The following is a 20,549-nucleotide window of genomic DNA, read 5'->3' as shown; positions in this document are numbered from 1 at the left end:
AAACCCTGCAGGATGGCTGGTTCCTACATCTTCAGCAGCTGTCTCATTACTTTCCCAGTGGCCCCTGTATCAGCATCAGCAAAGCTACTCCAGTGCGGGGAGGGAAGGGGGACTAGTACTTCTTTGAGTGAGTGTGGAACACCACTTACCTTACACTTAAGACCATTTACCTGGCCTTAAGAAGTGTGGTTAGTGGTGAGGGTGGGGATTATTAAATTCTAATTAAAGGAAATCACATGAATCTAGATATCCCATTGCTTTGTCACCACTCTCACCTAATCTTCATTTATTCACTAGGAAGTATACTTGACACCCCACGATCAGTGAGTGGATTATTTTCCCCCAATACGCATTACTGAATCATGCAGTGGTAACTATTGGCTTGGCCAATAGTTAGTTTGGGGTTTTCTGTAACGTCTTACAGAAAAACCCTGAATGAACTTTTTGACCAACCCAGTATAATAATTTTCTCATTGTAAGGATAGATTTGAACATATTTATGAAGAGCATCAGAGTACTACTTCTCCTAGGAGCTCTGAGGAATGGTGGCCCAATAGATTTGGGCGCAAGTTGTTGCTGACAATAGCTTCTGTTCCTACGAAGGGCTGGATTCAGATGTTTAGGAGACCCAAGCACTGAAAATATTATAACACCTTCCCCACTCCCACCTCACCAAGTACTCTGTTACAAAAAATAACACTCAATGTAACATGAAGTATAAGAACATTCAGTAAAGTTCCGATTTTTTCATTATGATTGTTTCAATACTTTTTTTGGAAACCAAATTTCTGAAAGAATTTGGAGATGCCCCTGCTAGTGCCTTAAACACCTTCATGTAAAGCAACATTGTAAGTGAACCCAGGGTCCTCACTTCCATCATTTCACTTGAAACCAGGGCTCATTTATTGCCTCTAGTCTGCTGATAACAAAGATGGAGTCTTTTTTGTGTTGAACTCCTTTCTTCCTATGTGCTGCCCAAGAACTTCTTCACCAGCCTTTTCTTTGCCCTAATCTACCCAACTCAAATAAAGACTTAGATCTAAAAATCTGAAATTCCTTTCAATATCCACACTACTTAGTAAATTAGGGCTAGAAATTAGAACTTCTGCCCTATTTAAAGCAATGTTCCTTTTCTTTTTCCCCCTCTCCTATATTACTTCTGCCCAAGGCAAGAAGCAACTGAATGTAGGATCACCAGGAAATGCAGAGTCATTGAAGTTTACATATGTATATAGGATAAAAGTAGCCATCCTGAGATCTTTGACAAAACATGTTTTGTAAATGCTGGCAACTACTTGTCAGCTGGAAAATGAAAGTGGGGACCACCTGAGAGGCTAGAGGTGGTCCCTCCTACAGCTAAGCAAAAGGCACAAAACAGCTCCCTTTTTCTAGAGGGCATGGGGCTCCTATGGATCTAGGAGGGGGGAAGAAGTTAGCACCCTAAGTCATAAAAGTGAAAGAGGAGAGTAAACATCAGGGAGTTGTGAAAAGGAAGCAATGGGAAGAGCATCAATCATCTTTTATTCTGCAAAAGCGAAGTCTGTCACCAAAAACACAGCAAAAGGAGGACAAAGTAACTTTTCACACTCCACTAAGATATCCGCATAAGTCTAAAATTTACATCTTAGCTTGACATTCAGGCTTGACATCTCTTTGATAATGAATGGCTGACCAAAATGCTTAGAAAACTCTTCACCTCCAAACATAATATTAAGAAAGTTAATTTACTCTTCACATAACACTAACTAATCAAATGAGAATTTTTAAGGAAAAGTAAAAGGAAAGCATTTCTATCATCAGAGGTATGAACACGCCAATGAGGAAAGAAGCATGATGAGGAAGACATCAGCTCTGCCCATGGTCAAACCAAGAGAAACCAAATCTGGTACCCTGAAACCTAGAGTGACAATCATCATCCTCTGGGAATAACCATCTTCTACTTATTGCTTAAAGGAAAACAGCCCTGTGTGCATTATATACCCAATACCCACTCCAATATTCTGGCCTGGAAAATTCCATGGGCCATACAGTCCATGGGGTCACAAAGAGTCAGACACGACTGAGCGACTTTCACTTCACATTCACACAAAGTATTCAGATGTCAGCTTACATATTACTCCACATCTGTGCTCATAAAGACTTTACTGCCTTCAATTTTCACAACTAAAAGAAGCAGGATCTGAACCCAGCGCTTCTGATAGCAGTTTCATTGCTTACACCATTTCTCCATGACCTGCTCTCTTCCATGTTTTGAAGTTATGAGTAAAGTTGCCATAATCATCTGTACTTAGGTTTCTGCATAAACATAAGTTCTCAATTTGTTGGGGTAAATACCAAGGAGCATGGTTTCTGGGTCACGCACATGAATATGTTGATTTCTGTGAAAAGCTGCCAAAGGGGCTGCAATTTTGTATTTCCAGCAGCAATGAATAAAAGTTATCACTGCCCTCATCAGCACCAGTATGGGGTGCCGTCAGTGCTCTGGGTTTCAGCCATTCTAACAGGTACTGTAATGATTTGAAATTTCCTGATGATATACAATGCTGAGCATTGTTTCATGTCTACTATGGCTCTGCTGGTAAAGAATCCGCCTGCAATGCAGGAGACCTGGGTTCGATCCCTGGGTTGGGAAAATCCCCTGGAGAAGGGAACGGCTACCCACTCCAGTATTCTTGCCTGGAGAATCCCATGGATCGTATAGCATGGGGTCTCAAAGAGTTGGACTCAGCAACACGACTGAGCAACTGTCACTTTCACTGCAATCTGCAGGCTTCCCTGGTGGCTCAGGTGGTAAAGAATCTGCCCACAATGCTGGAGACCTGGGTTCAGCCCCTGGATGGAGAAGATCCCCTGGAGAAAGGAGTGGCAACCCTCTCCAGTATTCTTGCCTGGGAAATCCTATGGACAGAAGAGCCTGGCAGGCTACAGTCCATGGGGTTGCAAAGAGCTGGACATGACTGAGTGACTAACACTTTTTGCCATCTGTATATCTTCTTTGGTGAGCCGCCTGTTCATTTCTTTTGCTCATTTCCTTATTGTTGAATTTGAAGAGTCCCTTACACATTTTATGTAACTGTCCTCTATTGGATAGGTCTTTTGCAAATATTTTCTCCCAATCCATGTCTTGCAGTCTCATTGTCTTGAAACTAGCTTTCACAGAGCAAAAACTTTTCATTCTAATGAAGTTCACTTTATCGATTTTTTCTTTCAAGGATTGTACCTTTGGTGTTGAAACGTCATCACCACACCCAAGGTCCCCTAGGTGTTCTCCCATGTTACGTTACAGTTTTCTGGTTTCTCGTTTTACATTTAGGTTCATGATCTATTTTTAGTTCATTCTTGTGAAGGACATAAGGTGTGAGTCTAGATTTGGTTTGATTTTGGGGTTTTCTTTTGCATTTTCAATTATTCCAGCACCATTTGGTGAAAAGACTATCTTTCTCCATTGTACTGCCTCTGTTTCTTTGCCAAAGACCAGTTGGCTATATTTGCTGCTGCTGCTAAGTCGCTTCAGTTGTGTCCGACTCTGTGTGACCCCATAGACGGTAGCCCAACAGGCTCCCCCGTCCCTGGGGTTCTCCAGGCAAGAACACTGGAGTGGATTGCCATTTCCTTCTCCAATGCATGAGAGTGAAAAGTGAAAGTGAAGTCGCTCAGTCGTGTCCAACTCTTAGTGACCCCATGGACTGCAGCCCACCAGGCTCCTCCATCCATGGGATTTTCCAGGCGAGAGCACTGGAGTGGGGTGCCACGGCTATACTTACATGGATTTATTTCTGGGCTCTCTAGTCTGTTCTTTTGATCTACTTATCTTTTTTTCCAGCAATACCACACTGTCTTACTTACTGCAACTATATAGTAAGTCATAAAATCGGGTAACATCAGTCCTCTGACTTTGTTCTTCTCCAATATTGTGTTGGTTACTCTGGATCTTTTGCCTCTCAGTATAAATTTTAGAATCAGTTTTTCGATAGTCACAAAATAACTTACTGGGATTTTTACTGGGATTAGGATCTATCTATAATTTCTTTTGATATTATTTTAACATTTTATCTCAATTTTAAAAATCTATCTAGTGTACGCATTCTAAAAGTAGAACGATATCTGTCTGAGGAACAATTAGCTACTCTTAAGTAAATTTTATTTATTTATTTAACTGAAGGATAATCGCTTTACAATATTGTGTTGGTTTCTGCCATATATCAACATGAGTCAGCCACAGTACTCCTGAGCAACTTTCACTCGCACTGCTCTCTTCTGTAGGTCAACTTGTTCCCCAGGCTCTCAAGAGATTACATCTTAAAGAACCAACCCCAGCAGCCTTTGTAAACTTCACGTCGCCTCTAAACTTTATATGCCTCTGGGAAATTACAGTCCTGCCAGGCCTTTTGTTGGTATCACTCCCGTAGGGACTGCCAAGACAATCTTGCACACAGTAAATTTTGCTGGATTTGCTACTATGAAAAGTGTTCAAAAGGCATTTGGACCAACCATCTCCATAGGCACAGTGATTTCCTGTTGACAAGGTTTCCTACACAGCTTCTTCTCTGAACCTAAAAGAAGGGGATAAAGACACATGAGGAAAATAGATGAGGAAACTGAGGAGCACCGAAGTTAAAAGCCTTGAGGTAAAAAAAAAAAAAAAAAAATCTAGAAAATGATGGTGCTGAGATCAAAACTTACTACATATTTGCCTCGCTACCTTTTGCTCACAAGGTTCTATTCTTCAGAAGCCCTCCCAGTTATACCCACACCATGGGGTACACAGCAATATGTTTGAGCAGTAGATCTCAGACACTCTCCTCAAACATTTTTGGAAGGTCTCATTAAGCACAAAACACAAGCCGCAGACAGTTGAGTGAGTGAATACATTAAAGACAATGCTGATCTCCAGGAGAAGCCCAGCTGAACCCAAGAGCTTTGAAGTAAGTCTAAACCCTTCTTAGAACCTCTCTGACCTCTCATTGCTCTTCCAGGCCTCAGGGATACTTGGGCTGGCTCAAACCTAACCTTTCTCAGTCCTTAGAGACCAAGATGAGAGTCCGGCTAACAAGTAGTGTGTGCACACTCAGTCATTTCAGTCGTGTCCGACTCTCTGCGACTGCACGGACTGTAGCCCACCAGGTTCCTCCATCTATGGGATTTTCCAGGCGAAAATACTGGAGTGGGTTGCCATTTCCTTCTCCATGGGATCTTCCTGACCCAGCGATCGAACCTGGGTCTCCTGCATTGCAGGCAGACTTTTTACCATCTGGGCCACCAGGGAAGCCCCAGCTAATAAGTAAACAATCTGCCAAATTCTGGCACCTCTGTTGCTTGGAGAATTACAGAACCTGGAAATATCTAGTAGTTCTATGCACAATAGAAAGCAAAAAATAAGAAAACCAAAATAAGAAGAGAATTATTTTCAACCAGATCATGTCTGAATAACACAGTATCAACCATAATATGTCCAAATGCATGCAAATAAAATTGAAAGGGATGGAGAAAGTTTAGAGAGACCATCACTTTAGCCATTAGGTGATTGTTTTTTTAGTGACTATCCTTGGACAGGCATCTGGACTTCTTGGTTCCTCTGTTAAGCTATTGTTATTCGAAAATGTTAAGCAGAGTGTCTTATACTCAGAAGTAGTCAATAAAAGCTTGCTAAATAGAATTAAACCCAGTAAAACACAGTTGAATTGTTGAGGGAACTCAATGCAATCAGGGAGATAAACAGGTTAGAAACCACTGAGAAATGTAGCCAGAAGGGGAAAAAGGACAAGACTTGGGCATTAGGAGCAGGAGGGGGAAATGTGGTGAACATCAGTCAAGGCCAGTCTTCCCTCTGGTGGTCCCTCCAGCTTGGAGCCCTTGGTGGGACAAGTGAGTTGCTGGATGACTACTCCAGAAGCACACAACTTGATTTCTCCTTTGTTAACTCATCTCTCCCTTTCCTGAATGCATTTAGTTATGATAGCACTAGCAATTGCGACCCATACTGTTTTACACTGCCCTTTAAATCTTTCCATCATAATAGGATTATTTTTCCAATATATAATATATTTTATCCCTCCTTCCCTACCTGTCCCAAGGTGCCAACTCTTTTTCCCTTCAGGTGTTGCACAGACCCCTAGCCAAGTAATCCACTCTCGTGTTTAATTCCCTGTAAAGACAGCATTATGCACAAGTCTGTTTTGAGCATTAAGGGAAAGGTTGGAGAAAAGTGAGGTAAGGGTGCATAAGGGAGCAGGGGCAGGAGATGAACTGACAGCTGTCTTTTCAAATAGAAGAGGACAAGTTTCCCACAGATTACATTCATGCTGCTTCCCAGGTAGCACCAGTGGTAAAGAACCTGCCTGCCAATGCAGGAGACATAAGAGATTTGGTTCAATCCCTGGGTCAGGAAGATCTCCTGGAGGAGGGCATGGCAACCTACTGCAGTGTTCTTGCTTGGAGAATCCATGGACAGAAGAGCCTGGCGGGCTACCGTGCATGGGGTCACAAAGAGTCAGACAGAGTGAAACAACTTAGCACACACCCACATAGTGAAATGAAATAGATCTATCCAAGATAACAATCTCCATGATTCATACATGATGGGCTTTTAGACCACAGAGTATTGAAGATTCCACCAGGAAAAGTAAGAGAAGTGAGCATTCCCTTACTCAAGCATCTTCTGTGTATGAGGCTATATATTGGCCTCTTTGCAAATCTAATGGCACCTATGAGACAAGAAAAATGAGACCTGAAGATGTTAAATATCTTGCCCAAGTTTACATGGCTAGTAAGTGGTGGCAAAACCAGAATTTAAACCCATGTCCTTTCCACTGCAAAAGTACTTTGAGAAGTATTATCTGTAGAAGGGGATTTTGCTCAGTGATTGTTGTTGCCTGGAAGAATGTTGCTGGACTGAGGATATGGGGAAATAACTGAGCTGAACAAGCCAAAGCAGCTGTGCCAAACTAATAACAAAAACAACCATCATCAGCATCACTTATTAGCTACGTGCCGAACGTTATGCTATATACTCACAAGTGGCATCTGTAATACCTATTAGATGGGAATTACCAACCTTATTTTACCAAATAGGAAACAGAGAGTTTAAGCAACTAGCCCAGGGTCACAAGGTCAGTGAGTACAGAGCTGGGAGTGGAAATCAGGTCTGTCTGACTTCACAACAGAAGGAGTTCAAGGGCTAGACAAGTGGTCCACGTAAGGGGAAAAGGCAATGTCCACAATCTTGTGGACATTTTTAGGTGGTCTTGACCCAGCTCAAAGCAGTCAGCTAGGGGAAGGAGGCATGCCAACCAGAGGAGGGAGGCACTGGCCGCTAAATTTTTTACAGGACAGCAGGGTGGGGCTGTCCTATAAAGGAGGTCCTTACTTCATGTTGAGGAGTGACTGAGGCGACAGACTTGGAGATTTATCAGCAGAGATTCATGTCAGACCCACATGGGAAACACTTCAAAGTGCTGATTTCCACCTTCAGCTACTCTTACTTAATTGATCCTTAAGGTCTACCCCAAATTCCTAACATAGTGGTAAGCAACCCACATTGTGGACAGTTGCTGAATTCAGAAGTTCTGGGAGGACTGGGGATGCTGGATGCATATATGGACTGAGCTGTCATTTTTGGGAGAAAGTCAATTCAAACACTGCATGACTTCAAACAGCGCAAGGAGCATAAAGAATCCAGTGTGTCTGTGTTATGGGCAGGTCACCATTTATGTCAGCTGGTGCACGATATCAGAAGGTCTGTGGAGGTCAGTTTTTGAGGGGTTTTAGCTTTCTGGATGCCCAGGAGATGTGCCTGAAAGTGGATCTTATAAGAAAACTTGGGAAGAAGAGTCTGAGAGCTAATGCTAATTTAAAGTGGTACGACATCCACTCACTTTATTGTCCAAAATAATGCCTTTAGCCAAATCTCTGTAAAATTCTGACTAGATCCTCAACTTCTCACCTCTTTGGTTTAGACCCTAATCAGAGTTACCTCCAAAATCTAACAGTGATAATTGCTATAAAATGCACAGTGCATACTTAGTAATTCACGAAGCTTTCTCCCATGTGTATTTGATATCCGCATAATGGTAACAGGAGCCGCGGTGATGACATGAAATCAGTATCTGTTGAGCACTAGATGCTAAGCTTAGAGTGTTTCATGCACGTTATTTCAGGAAGGCTTTGTAACGGTCCTGTTGGTGGGGGAGAATTGTGTGGCATCAATATACAGAGGAGTGGGAGGCACTCTAATACTGTAGTGTGTCTATTCAAAGGTAATCATGAGCTTCCTTGGTGGTTCAGTGGTGGAGAGTCCAGCTGCCAGTGCAGAAGACACGGGTTCGATCCCTGGTCCAGGAGGACCCCACATGCCATGGGGCATATAAGCCCATGTCCCACAGCTGTTGAGCCTGTGCTCTAGAGCCTGGGAACCGTAACTACTAAGCCCACGTGCCCTAGAGCCCTTGCTCCCAAACAAGAGAAGCCACCACAGTGAGAAGCCTGCACACGGCAATTAGAGAGTAGCCTTTGACCACTGCAACTAGAGAAAAGCCGGGGCAGCAATGAAGATCTGGCACAGTCAAAAATAATAAATAAATAATATGGATCTTTAAAAAATGTAGTGATATGAAATGATCTGGACTTGATTTGTTACATGTGATAGATAATTCATATGACTTAATGTCTGGGAAGTGACTGTATAAGAAGGGAAGAAAGCAGTGAGTTAACAGAGAGGCTAGAGGAGAGAGAGGAGGGGAGACTCCTTTGGACGACACTCCCACTCTGTGCTCAGACACTGTCTAGGAGAAGCTCACTGTTTTCCTCTCCTCACACACTCACTACCTGGAGCTGGTGCAGCCCCCACAGGTTGAGGGCTCAGACCCACAAAGGGCCCCGCAGGAGAGACACTGATGACAGGGTCCCCAACTTACCTACAACTTCTTTCCACCTTGACTACAAATCACAGGTTTCCACAACCCATCCCCCATTTCCACCACCCCCAGCTCACAAAAGTCAGTGTGATATGAAGTGAAGTAAAGTGAAAGTCACTAAGTCGTGTCCGACTCTTTGTGACCCTATGGACTGTAACGTACCAGGCTCCTCCGACCACGGAATTCTCCAGGCAAGAATACTGGAGTGGGTAGCCATTCCTTCCTCCAGGGGGTCTTCCCAACCCAGGGATCGAACCCAGGTCTCCCGCACTGCAGGCGGATTCTTTACCATCTGAGCCACCAGGGAAGCCCATAGACTTATGGGTGCTTGTTTATTACATATTAAAGGCTATGCATTAAATGGGGCTTCCACAGTGGCTCAGCGGTAGAGAATCCACCTGCAACACAGGAGACCAGGGTTCAATCCCTGGCTTAGGAAAATACCCTGGAGGAGGGCAGAGCAACCCACTCCAGTATTCTTGCCTGGAGAATCCTATGAACAGATGAGCCTGGTGGGTTATAGTCCACGGAGTCAGGCATGACTGAAGCAACTGAACAGCACAGATGAACAGCCAGCCAAAGAGATACATAGTGCAAGAGAGCAAGGAGCTTCTGTCCCTGTGGGACAGGGGTGCACCATCCTCCAAATACATGGGTGTGCTCACCAACCCAGAAGCTCCCCAAACTTGATACTTTGGGGATTTCCATCACATGGGCATAATTAATCATTAACTCCATCTCCAGCCCTACTCCCCTTCCTGGAAGGCAGGAGGTAGGGCTGAGAATCCCAAGTCTTTCAGGGCACCAGCCTCCATCCAGGAGCCTACCCACAGTCACCTCATTAGATAAAAAGACAGTCCTATCACCTGGAAAATTCTGAGGGACTTAAGAGCTCTACCCCAGGAACACATGTCAGAAGCCAAATATTAGAATAAAAGATGCTCCTAATACTCTCATCACTTAGGAAACTGCAAGAGTTTCAGAAGCTCTGTCCCAGGAACCAGGGAAAGAGACAAATATACTTTGTCTGCATATGTCACAGACATGGCTACTGTTGGAGTTACGATTTGTAGATTCTAAGTAAAAGAAACTGGGAATTCCTTCCACACTTCCCTTAACTTTAGTGTTCGTAAAGCAAACAGCTCTTAACTAGAAACAGAGGAAGGGCCTCCCCAGCACCTGCTGGGCCTCCACACCCCCCCACCCTCATTCCCAGGACCAGAGGCATCCCTTCTGACCACAGGCACAGATGAGGGAACACGAGGAAGGTCCAGGGTCAAGGAACAACCCTTAACCAGATATGAAGCTCCTGAAAAGCCATCTCCTTCGAGGAGAAAGCTGTGGACTGATCCTAACAGACCTTCCTTGTTCAGAGATGGTGCAGGGGCAGGCAAAGGAATCATGGTGTCCTTCAGCGCCCACCAAGCCCCTGGTTGAGGTAGTGTGACCAGGCCAGGCACCAGAGGAAAGTTTCAGACAGAAAGTCTGGGGATATCCCCTGCAAGGAAGGACTGGTTCCATTCAAAAGAGACGGGCACTAAGGCAGAAGCCTCCCATTGCAGCCGCCCTCCCACCAGCATCAGCAGGCGCTGCCTCACATTTCATCCCAGTGTCCAGTGACTATTGTCACAAGAACCATATGGGGAAGCCCTTCACAGCCTTCAGACGGCATTCATGTCCAATATCTCTTCAAACAATAATACAGAAAAGTAGTGCTATTATTCCTGAATAGTACATAGAGAGGCCAAGGTACAGAAAGGAAGAGCAACTTTGCCAAGTAGTAAAAGGGAGAGCCAGAACTTGAACTTGGGTCTTCAGAACCTAAATCCAAGGCTCTTTGCAGAACAAAGGTAAATATATACCAAACACTCAGAAGTAATGCACAGAGCTGCCCACCTGCAACTTTTTCTGGTATCCAGACAGATAACCATCCAAGTGCGGAAGTGGCTCCAAGAGACGGTCCGCACGGCTCCCCTCGCCTGACGTCTTCAACCCCTAGTCACCAGTCACCCACCGAGAGAAATGTGGAGTTTGACTTGGAAGTAATCAAATGTGTGTATGGGGTTGGGGAGGGGAGTGTTGTTAGAGAGTGAGTCAGAGCACAGAGTTTAGAGTCAGACTTCGTGAGTTTCAACCTTATTAGCTGTACTTCCTTTTGCAGCTCACTCCACTTCTCTAAGTTTTAAGGTCCTTATTCATAAAATAGGAATAATGTCTCCAGAACTGTGAGGATTCAGATAGATTATGGATGGAGAGCTCTGAGCATGGAGTCTGGGGTAGAATAAGCACCTCGCTTTTTTTATTTTACACACAGACACACAACCAAAGATGACCACAGATACCATTTGCTGATGAACAACTATTGGGCATCCTCTCTTGAGGATAACTAATGTCCTTGTGGTGACTTGTTAATTAAACTGCCTCAGCCTCATGAATGTGAAGGCATGGAGTGCAAAGGGCACTGGGTTAGCAAGAAAGAGAACTTCGATTTCATCTGCAGCTTCACTACTAATGTTGCTGTGTGACCCTGAGTGTGTCAGTCCCCCTCTGGCACTCCCACCGCTTGAGAAACGAGGGGTCATGAAATAGATGCTGACTCTCATTCTTCCAGAGAAAGGACGCAGAAGGCAAGCAGTCAGCAAAATGGTGCTGAACCCCTCCTGGCCTGAGCAGTGCAGACTCCCGCCTCAAATGGCTGGCCTAAGAGCTTCAGCCACTTGGAAAACTCCTCTTCCCCCTTGGATGAGACTCTTGAACCTCAGCCAGGACTCAGAGGTCCCAACTGCAAACAGTCACAAGTCATTTGATAACAAAAGGAAAGACACCCCGGCCAGCAAGTTGGGGAAGATGAGGCTGGTCACCAACTGAAAAATACCCCAGCCAGCCAGCACCCCACCCAGCCATCCCAAACCTCAGGGTGAAGCCACTGCTTACCCGAAGATGTCCTTCTCACAGTTAGGTCTGCAACTCCCCTGAAAAACCAGAAGTACTAAAAGCTGTCCTCTCCCAAACTCAGGACCCACCAACACCACTACTAAGTGCCGAACACGTAGCTCTCTGCTCAGGCTTCTCCATCTCTGAAATCAGCTCTGCGATCGGCCTGTCTTGCCTGCCAACAGTTTCAACTCCACGGACGCTGTTTATTGTATCCTGCAGTTGCGATGGACTCGTTTATTTTGCCTCAATCTTCTTTGGTTAGGAGTGCTTTATTCTTCTCTCCGTAACATAAATCCAGCCTCCCAAAATGCGAAACCTTGGATTTCTCAAGCCTATGGTGACCCATTTCCTTCCCTTCCTGGCCTGACTTGAAATGAAACTCCCTTCTGCCTCCTTTTTCAAACTTTTTCTGAGACACCGGGAGAAGGATAGCGAGAGCTTTCGTTTTTGGAAAAGTGAAAGAAAAAAAAAATGAAGGAAGAAAAAAAATCAAAACACATAACTTACGTTCATCCAGAAGTGCACAGTTTTGGATGGAAGAAAACAGAGCTATAATCCACTGCGTTCCCCCAACCCGAAAAGAAGAATCTGTTGTGAAACGCTTCTTTTTCCACTTTGCCGGTGGAGGAGCCCCGTGGTAGGCATACATCCACAGGCTGATGCAAGATGCCTTTGAGAGAAACCTCACATTCTGAGGATTCCTGGGAAAGCGCCAGGGATCCCAGCATCCAATATATTGCACATTTGGTTTCAATTAGGAAGGGGGTTGGGGAGGGAAGAAGGAAAGTCACCAATCAGAGCTGTTTTCTGTTTAGAGACTATTTCTTTTGACCCAAGGGACCACGGGCAAAGCTATAATTTACAGCAAAACCCATTCATAGAAGAAAAAATATGTATAACCATAGGACAGACTTAAAGACACAGTTCCCTTCCGCCTTATCCCCACCGCATCCATCCCCAAGCCCTCCCCTTCTTCCATCTAAGATCTGGTCCCCACCCTGTGTCCCCCCAACCTCATTTTTCTTACTGGAGCTGAAGCTATGAGCACAACTTAAGGTTTGGATTCTCCTCTAATCGAAGCTTCCAGGACAGTTGGGTCACACACATGAAGCTCATCTTTAGTGTTTTATCCATGAAAGCCCAGAGCTGAGCCCTCCCCCCAAAAGAGTTTGTTTAATCCTCCCCTCCACCCCTATTACCTCCCACAAAAAAAAAAAAAAAAAAAAGAACTGGATAGTTTGAGAGTCTAGGATTCCTTTTTTTTTTTTTTCACTCAGTTCCCAGTTGGTTGCATCCTCTGAGGGTCTGTTGCTGTCCTGAATCCATGCTGCTAAATGAAAACACAAGCATTTACAAGGACTTTCTAAATTATTTTGAAACTTTTTTCCTCTTTTTTTTTTCCTATCCACTGCTGTGAAGTAAGATCATGTGAAAGGAGAGTGTAAGTGACAGGGAGGAACCCTTCCTCTGCTCTTTAAAAGAGTAACTAATAATCCTCTTCATCCATCAAGGCTCCTGGCATTAACCCTTCAGAGCCTGGATCCTTCCTTACCAAGCACAGGCTTGGTCTTTCCTGGAAGTCTCGATGCTCTGTGAGTACAGGAAATGCAGGGTAAGCAGAGACTTAAGGTCAGCAGATCCAAAGAGAAAGGTAGATGGCAAAAGAGGTTGAGAAGACCTAACCCACCTTTGAGCAATGCTTCCTGATAAAAAGACCTTCTACCTCTGGGCTCTTAAGTGATCCCCACCTCTTCCCTGCTGTACTTTAGCAGGTAATCTGGGATTGCACAGCCCCCAAGATGAGCAAGGAGAGAGGTGGGACTAACAGGAAAAGGAGAGTAGAAAGGGATCATGCAAGGACATTCTCAAAGTAAGTTTGAGGACCAAGATATTTCAGAAGAGGAAGGGGAAGGCAAGAGGACATCCAATTGGCATGGCCATGAGGAGTCAAGCTGCCATTGGTAAGTCCTGAAGAGGCCTTTAAGCTCAACCAGAAAGTAGCCTTCCAAATCTGTGCTTTCCAGGTGGAAGACGTGGAGAACCCAGAGAGCAATCAGAGGGCAGACACAGAGATAGTTGAAGGTAGAGAACAAAGACCAAGAGGAGACACTAGAACTCGGGGCATCTTACACAGAGCAAAAACAATGCAGAGATAAATCTATCAAGAAGACTTCAGATAACTTAGACTATCCAAAATTAGCTGAGGGTGACTGACTCAGCTCAACTCAATAAATATGTATTGAGCTTTTATCAGGCACTTTACTGGGTGCTTACTTGAAACAACTACAGATGTCTTGTTACAGAAATAGTCCTAGAATCCTCCCAGATATCTAGGCCTATAATCATTCACCTCTTTGGCATGACCAGGAAGAATGCACTGATAGCCTGACCTATAATTTCACGGATTTAGTGAGACTACAGTTCAAGTGTGGAAAACAGTGTAATAACTTCATGAAGCCAGAAGCTAATACAGGACAGATAAAATATGTGTCCTCAGACACCAGTATTTAAAGTGGTTCAGCTCCGTAGTCAGGGCTGGTTGTCTGTCTGTGTCTGTGTAACCAGGAGTCCAGCTTGAGCCAGTGGCGCTGACTACAGAGCTCAGACACGCCGGGGTCTGTCTGAGGAAGGGTGGGTAGGGCTGTCAAGAGTCTGTTGCTGGGACTTTCTTAGTGGTCCAGCAGTTAGGAATCTGCCTGCCAATGCAGCAGACATGGGTTTGATCTTCCCTGGCTCCACATGCTGCAGAAAAACGGAGTCCTTGTGCCACAACTACCGAGCCAGCGCTCTAGGGCCTGAGCTCCCCAACAAGAGAAGCCTCCAGAGTGAGAAGTCTGTGCCCCACAAAGAACAACAGCCCCAACTAGCTCCAACTACAGAAAGCACACACAGCAACGAAAACCCAGGGAAACCAAAAATAAACGTTTTTCAAAAATAATCTATTGGTACGCAGACCAAGGAGACTATAGGGAAAAACTTGCTGAGTGAAGAGAGAAACACGGGACAAAAGACAGCCCCAAGTACAGCCAAGCTGTGTCAAAGATAAGGACAAGCGCTAGAAATTACCAACTATATCACTCAGGTTGTGTGTGTATGCTCAGTCACTTCAGTCGTGTCTGACTCTTTGTGACCCCATAGATTATAGCCCACCAGGCTTCTCCGTCCATGGGACTTTTCAGGCAAGAATACTGGAGTGGGTTGCCACACCCTCCTTTAGGGGACCTTCCCGACCCAGGGATTGAACCCGCATCTCCTGCGTCTCCTGCATTACAGGCAGATTCTTTACTGCTGTAAAGAAAGGGAGCTACAAAGGAAGCCCTATCATTCAGCTTGCTGCTGCTGCTGCTGCTGCTGCTGCTGCTGCTGCTAAGTCGCTTCAGTCGTGTCCGACTCTGTGTGACCCCGTAGACAGGAGCCCACCAGGTTCTCCCGTCCTTGGGATTCTCCAGGTAAGAACACTGGAGTGGGTTGCCATTCACTCAGGTTACTCTTAGACAAATCTGAGAGTCTCACCTTGAATTCTAAGAAGAAGATGCTACTAAAAATAGAGCAAAGAAAAGCTGAAAGCAGTATTTTACTAAAATATCTGAGGGATACTGAAAGCATTAGGAGGGATCCTCAGGTTTGATTCTCCACTTTGGAAGAAAGCTCTGGTTGGAGGAGAGGGGTATGCTCCTTCAGACTTGATAACAGCCACTGATGGCTCAGTGGTAAAGAATCCACCTGCAAAGCAGGAGACCCGGGTTCAGTCTCTGGGTCAGAAAGATCCTCCAGAGAAGGAAATAGCAACCCACTGCAGTATTCTTGCCTGGAGAATTCCATGGACAGAGGAGCAGGCTTGGGGTTGCAAAGAGTCAGATAGTACTGAGCAGCTAACATACACACAGACTGCTACACAAAGCTGCAGCTGAAAAGAAAGAAAGTGGCAAAGGCCATTTTAAAGCCGAAAGCGTAATTCTCAGAATACACAGAAAAATATTTCCTGGAGATTCTCATAACTATTTGACAGAGTTTTGAGTAAGGCTGGAATTCCTAAAATTGTGGGAACAGATGTGGAGAAATATCATTTTGTTACTTTTTTGTGAACAGATTTTGCCTCCTGGAATGGTTTGGGAAACATGAGTCATTGCAACCAGAATTATTTATGTTCCATGGGAGGTAATCCATCCTAGTTATGAAGACTGTTTCACACTAAAAATGAATTACTGACGAACATATAGAACTCCATTACCGGAACTTTACTAAAAAATAAGACAGATCTATCTGAAATGGCCAAGATGCAGGATTAATTAAAAGTAAGGAAATATGCAAGATGATTTTTTTAAGATCTTTTCTAGTCAATAAACCCAGCTCCGAGTAAATACAAGTGTTAAAGAGTTGAAATAACTATAGTATTTCTGTCTCCAAATTCTCAAGGGCTGGAGACATTTGTGGTGCCTTAGCAAGTAAAATAAAAGCTGGAAATAAAAGGAACTGAGTTTAAGAAATGCACGCACATACATCTTAATATCTTAACAGGCTATATAGGTATTCACAGAAACCAAACCCAGTTGGTACATTTAAGCTTCTGTGCTGTGCTTAGTCACTCAGTGTGTCCAACTCTTTGCAGTGCCACAGACTGCAGCCTGCCAGGCTCCTCTGTCCATGGGGATTCTGCAGGCAAAATACTGGAGTGGGTTGCCATGCCCTCCTCCAAGGGATCTTCCCAACCCAGGGATCGAACCCAGGTCTTCAGCATTGCAAGCAGTTTCTTTACTGTCTGAGACATCAGGGAAACCCTGGTACATTTAAGCTTCACAAGGAATTAAAACCAGAAACTAACCACTATTAATTAATTCCTAATTAATTTTCCTCTGTCTTTTTCTTTTTCTCTTTCTTTTCTTCTCTTTCTCCTTCTTCTTCATTCTCCCTCTCTCCTCTCCCTCCCTCCCCATCTTTCTCTCATTTATCCATTCATTTTCCACCCCTCTCTTACACATCTTGCTTTAACGTATTCTTTTTCAGCAGACCAGACTTTTCTACTTCTTTTCACACATTATTGAAAATGCTTACCCTAAAATAAGGTCTTAATTCTCAAATACATAGATCTCCTCACTTCAAGCAAATGACAAAGAGTGACTAGTTTTCTGAAGCCCAGTTCTGGAATCCTGAGATGAAGAATTTGACTGATCAGGTGTGTTTCAAGTATTCATTGTCTATCTCTAAACTGTGGAGGGCAATGAGTCATGTAATATGAATATCACTTCATCATACTCACTGGTGGGTCAGTTCTCAGGAAAGAAGTGTCATACATTGAAAGGCAAGCCAAGGTATCTGGACAAAGCTAATTCAAAAAGATACATGCACCCCTATGCTCATGGCAGCCCTATTCACAATAGCCAAGACATGGAAACAGGTAAAATATCCGTTTTGGATGAATGGATAAAAATGTGGTACATATGAACAATGGAGCCACACACAAAACAGAATGAAATAATTCCATTTGCAGCAACGTAGATGCAAGTGCAGATGATCATAGCAAGTGAAATAAGTCAGAGAGAAAGACAAATACCGTATGATGTCACTTATATGTGGAATCTAAAACATGGCACAAATGAACCTGTCTATGAAACAGAAACAGACTCGCAGACAGAGAGAGCAGACTTGTGATTGCCAAGGGGGAGGGAGATGGGTGAGGGGAGGACTAGGAGTTTGGGGTTAACAGATACAAATTGGTATATACCGAATGGGTAAACAACAAGAGCCTACTAGATAGCAGAAGGAATTATATGCAATATCCTGGGATAAACTATAATGGAGAAGAATATAAAGAAGAATATATATGTGTGTGTAACTCAGCCACTTTTCCTGTACAGCAGAAATAAGATATTATAAATCAACTATACTTCAAGTAAAAAATAAATTTAAAAAAGGACAAGCCAAAAGTATCTGCTATGTCAATAATTAACAAAGCCTGATAACCCCTGGATTTTAAAGAAATTGTACCTCACCAAAAAAGAGAACAATGTATAGAATGAAGTCTTATTGTATACACATTTAACTGAAGTACTAGTTTTAGAACCTAATCCTTAAAATAAGAGGTCTTTTTATTAGTTAATCTGTCCATAATACATAAATCCATTGACATATATGTCATAAAGTCTTAATTTTAAAAAAAATCAACACAGAGGAAATCTTGTGGGCAGTAGAAATACTCTGGTTTTCTTCAGCAGTGTGGTCTTAGTGTCCAGTTGGCTGCAGAAAGACTTTCATTTGGCTTCTTCCTGAGTTAAGCTCATGATTCAAGAATCTTTGTGTGCTTAAGAGTTATCCTATGGAATTGTGAATACTATCTTTATGAGCAATTTAAAGGTTTCAGATATAATTTTTGAGATTATCACAAAAGCATGAATATTATTTTTATGGGAGATTTCAAGGTCTCAAGGATAATCTTAACCCTGAGAGATTTGTTTTCCCTCTATGGGCTGGGTCTTAACACTACCTGTTACCTGAAGCTGCTCTCCTCTGATAGACTTTAGTGGAAAATGAGCCAAGCCCAAACCTCTATGAACAGAGTCACCTTGAACAAGTCGTTAACTTTCCCATCTATAAAATGAGGGATGATATGAATCACAACTCTCAGAGTTGTGAGAATAAAATGAGATCAGGAAAGAATAATTGAGTACTGACTGTACACCAGGCATTCTTCCAAGAACTTTACGCTTATTATTTCATTTCTCAAAAGAACTTTATGGGATTAGGTACTAGTATTTCTCCAACACTCATATGTGAAAATTAATGCACAAAAAATCTAACTTGTCTACAATCATAACTGATGAGCTAGATTACATGTATGTATGTATGTACGTACGTGCTTTGTTGATAGCAAAGTGTGTGTGCTTATGGGTGAACAGGAAAGATGTAGAGAGGGTGGGGAAAGAGTCAGTTCTTAGTTACTCAGGGATTGAAGGCTGGTTAGCCATTTGGAGAATCAACTATGTATTTCCCTTTCTGTCCTTTCCCCCATGAAGCCCACCTTTGTGTCATGGCGTCTCAGCACTTCCACCAGGAAAAGAAATGAGAACATTTAAAACATTAAAATCATTCTGTCTGTGACTCTCCTGTGGACAAGCTGAAAAGTCACGTAAAGAAGAAGTTGAGGTTAATGGCCAAAATAAGGTTCTTATTCGCTTGTGTTTTTAACAATGCCATATATAATATTTCACAGGGTAAAGGAGTGCTTTCACAGACATGACTTCATCTGATCCTCAGACAGCCCCAGTATGTACTCAGTGCAGATATTAATATCCTCCTCTGACAAATAAGGAAAATGAAGCTCAGGGAAGTAGTAACTTACTTGAAGTTGTTGCTGGTAAGTGGCAGAATCTGAGTTGGAATCCATTTCTTCCCGTTCTCAGTGCTCTTTCTGCCCATTTGGTATCAACAACACACCTGAGAGCCTCTAGGCTCTTGCTTTACACCCAGTTCTCGTGAACTAGGTTACCTGATTTCCTGTCTGATTTTCTCTTCTCCCATTTCCTTTTTCACTGTGAAGAAAAAATAACAAATCTTCACTTTGGCAGAAATTCTGAGATGAGAGGGTGAAAGAAATAGGCACAGACGACTCAGAAGTGTAACTCAGCTTAGATTCCCTAAGGAGAGTGAGGGCTACAAAAGGAGTTTTTTAAACAATGCATTTCATAGTCTCATCCTAGGAATGTAACCCTTCTCTGGGCTTTAGTCTGGAAATCTAAACTGTCCTTGTCAGATAAGAAGGTAACCTACTTTAAATATCTCCACGAGAACAGGATCTTTCAACAGCCGGAGTGTTTATCAACACTGTGTCAAAAGCTCTGCTTTTTATCTATCCCGAATCTCCCCTACTACCAGTTTACCTCCTCCTTGTCTGCGCTCTTCAAAAACAACCCTCAGCTAGTTAAACTGTCTCCCAGCTCCTTAGACACACATACACATCTTTCAGAGCAGAGTGGAGTTTGAGCAGCCGTATCATTTTTCCATGTTCAGGCCCAGTTTGGAGCAATCATTTTATACATAATGATAACCCTCCTTATGAAATTTGAAGACCCTCAGCTGCCTCGCATCCGGACTGGGTTTTTTTCCGGCGTCTGGAAGAGAAACACCATAATCCCCACTGGCTGTCCTGTTAGGGATCCAAGAAGCTTGGAAAATCAAAGGACTTGTAGTTATTTGAGTCTTGCTTTTAGGGATTCATCCTCTTTTCCATGTGTCTCTCTGGAGAACGTTCAGAAACCTGAGAGGTAATATCTCTGAGTTCCTGGGGGGAGAGGCCCTGCATAATTATTGAATTTAATTTTATCTTCTAAAACATCTCACTTTAGAGACTCTGCTTAACGCTCTGTCATTCATCTCTCGATGCATAATTCCACCCAGTGCCCTGAGCTACACCGTAAACATCACCTCTCTGCTTCTAATGCACAGCACATTTCAAAGCAGAAAGGAATTTATAGTGCCAATGGTATTTTTCCAAGTACAATTCCAGTTTGGAATGTCTAGCAGCACTCAAATCACCTTTCAAGATAAAGACCAGATTCTGATTCTATGTAATCCTTGTGTACTTCTGGGAAAGCTCAAATGTTAGACTTATGGATGGAATCCATGTTTTCCAGGCCCCTTCGTGTCCCAGAGAGGAACCATTTATACCAAGCCAGTGACTTAGCAGCAGGTTGCATCAAAATTCTC

General features: G+C 43.4%; 1 protein-coding gene across 4 annotated transcripts in view; it reads right to left on the bottom strand.

The window, feature by feature from the left end:
- The window catches only part of DDR2 (discoidin domain receptor tyrosine kinase 2), a 169,499-nt gene extending 156,949 nt beyond the window's left edge, over positions 1 to 12,550 (bottom strand). The window contains exons 1-2 of one of the 4 annotated variants that reach the window (XM_005677124.3): positions 12,357 to 12,550; positions 4,492 to 4,553 (exon numbers count right to left, since the gene is read on the bottom strand). The gene's annotated coding sequence lies outside the window, so the exon portion shown is untranslated. Of the gene's footprint in view, positions 1 to 4,491; positions 4,554 to 11,846; positions 12,258 to 12,356 lie in introns of those variants that run through there. The other 3 variants (XM_013975422.2, XM_005677122.3, XM_005677123.3) reach the window with 3 other exon arrangements.

This window comes from Capra hircus, chromosome 3 (assembly GCF_001704415.2).
Source record: "Capra hircus breed San Clemente chromosome 3, ASM170441v1, whole genome shotgun sequence".
Lineage (NCBI taxonomy): Eukaryota > Metazoa > Chordata > Mammalia > Artiodactyla > Bovidae > Capra > Capra hircus.
Note: the sequence above shows the minus strand (reverse complement) of the source record. Positions and strands in the feature narration are given on the sequence as shown.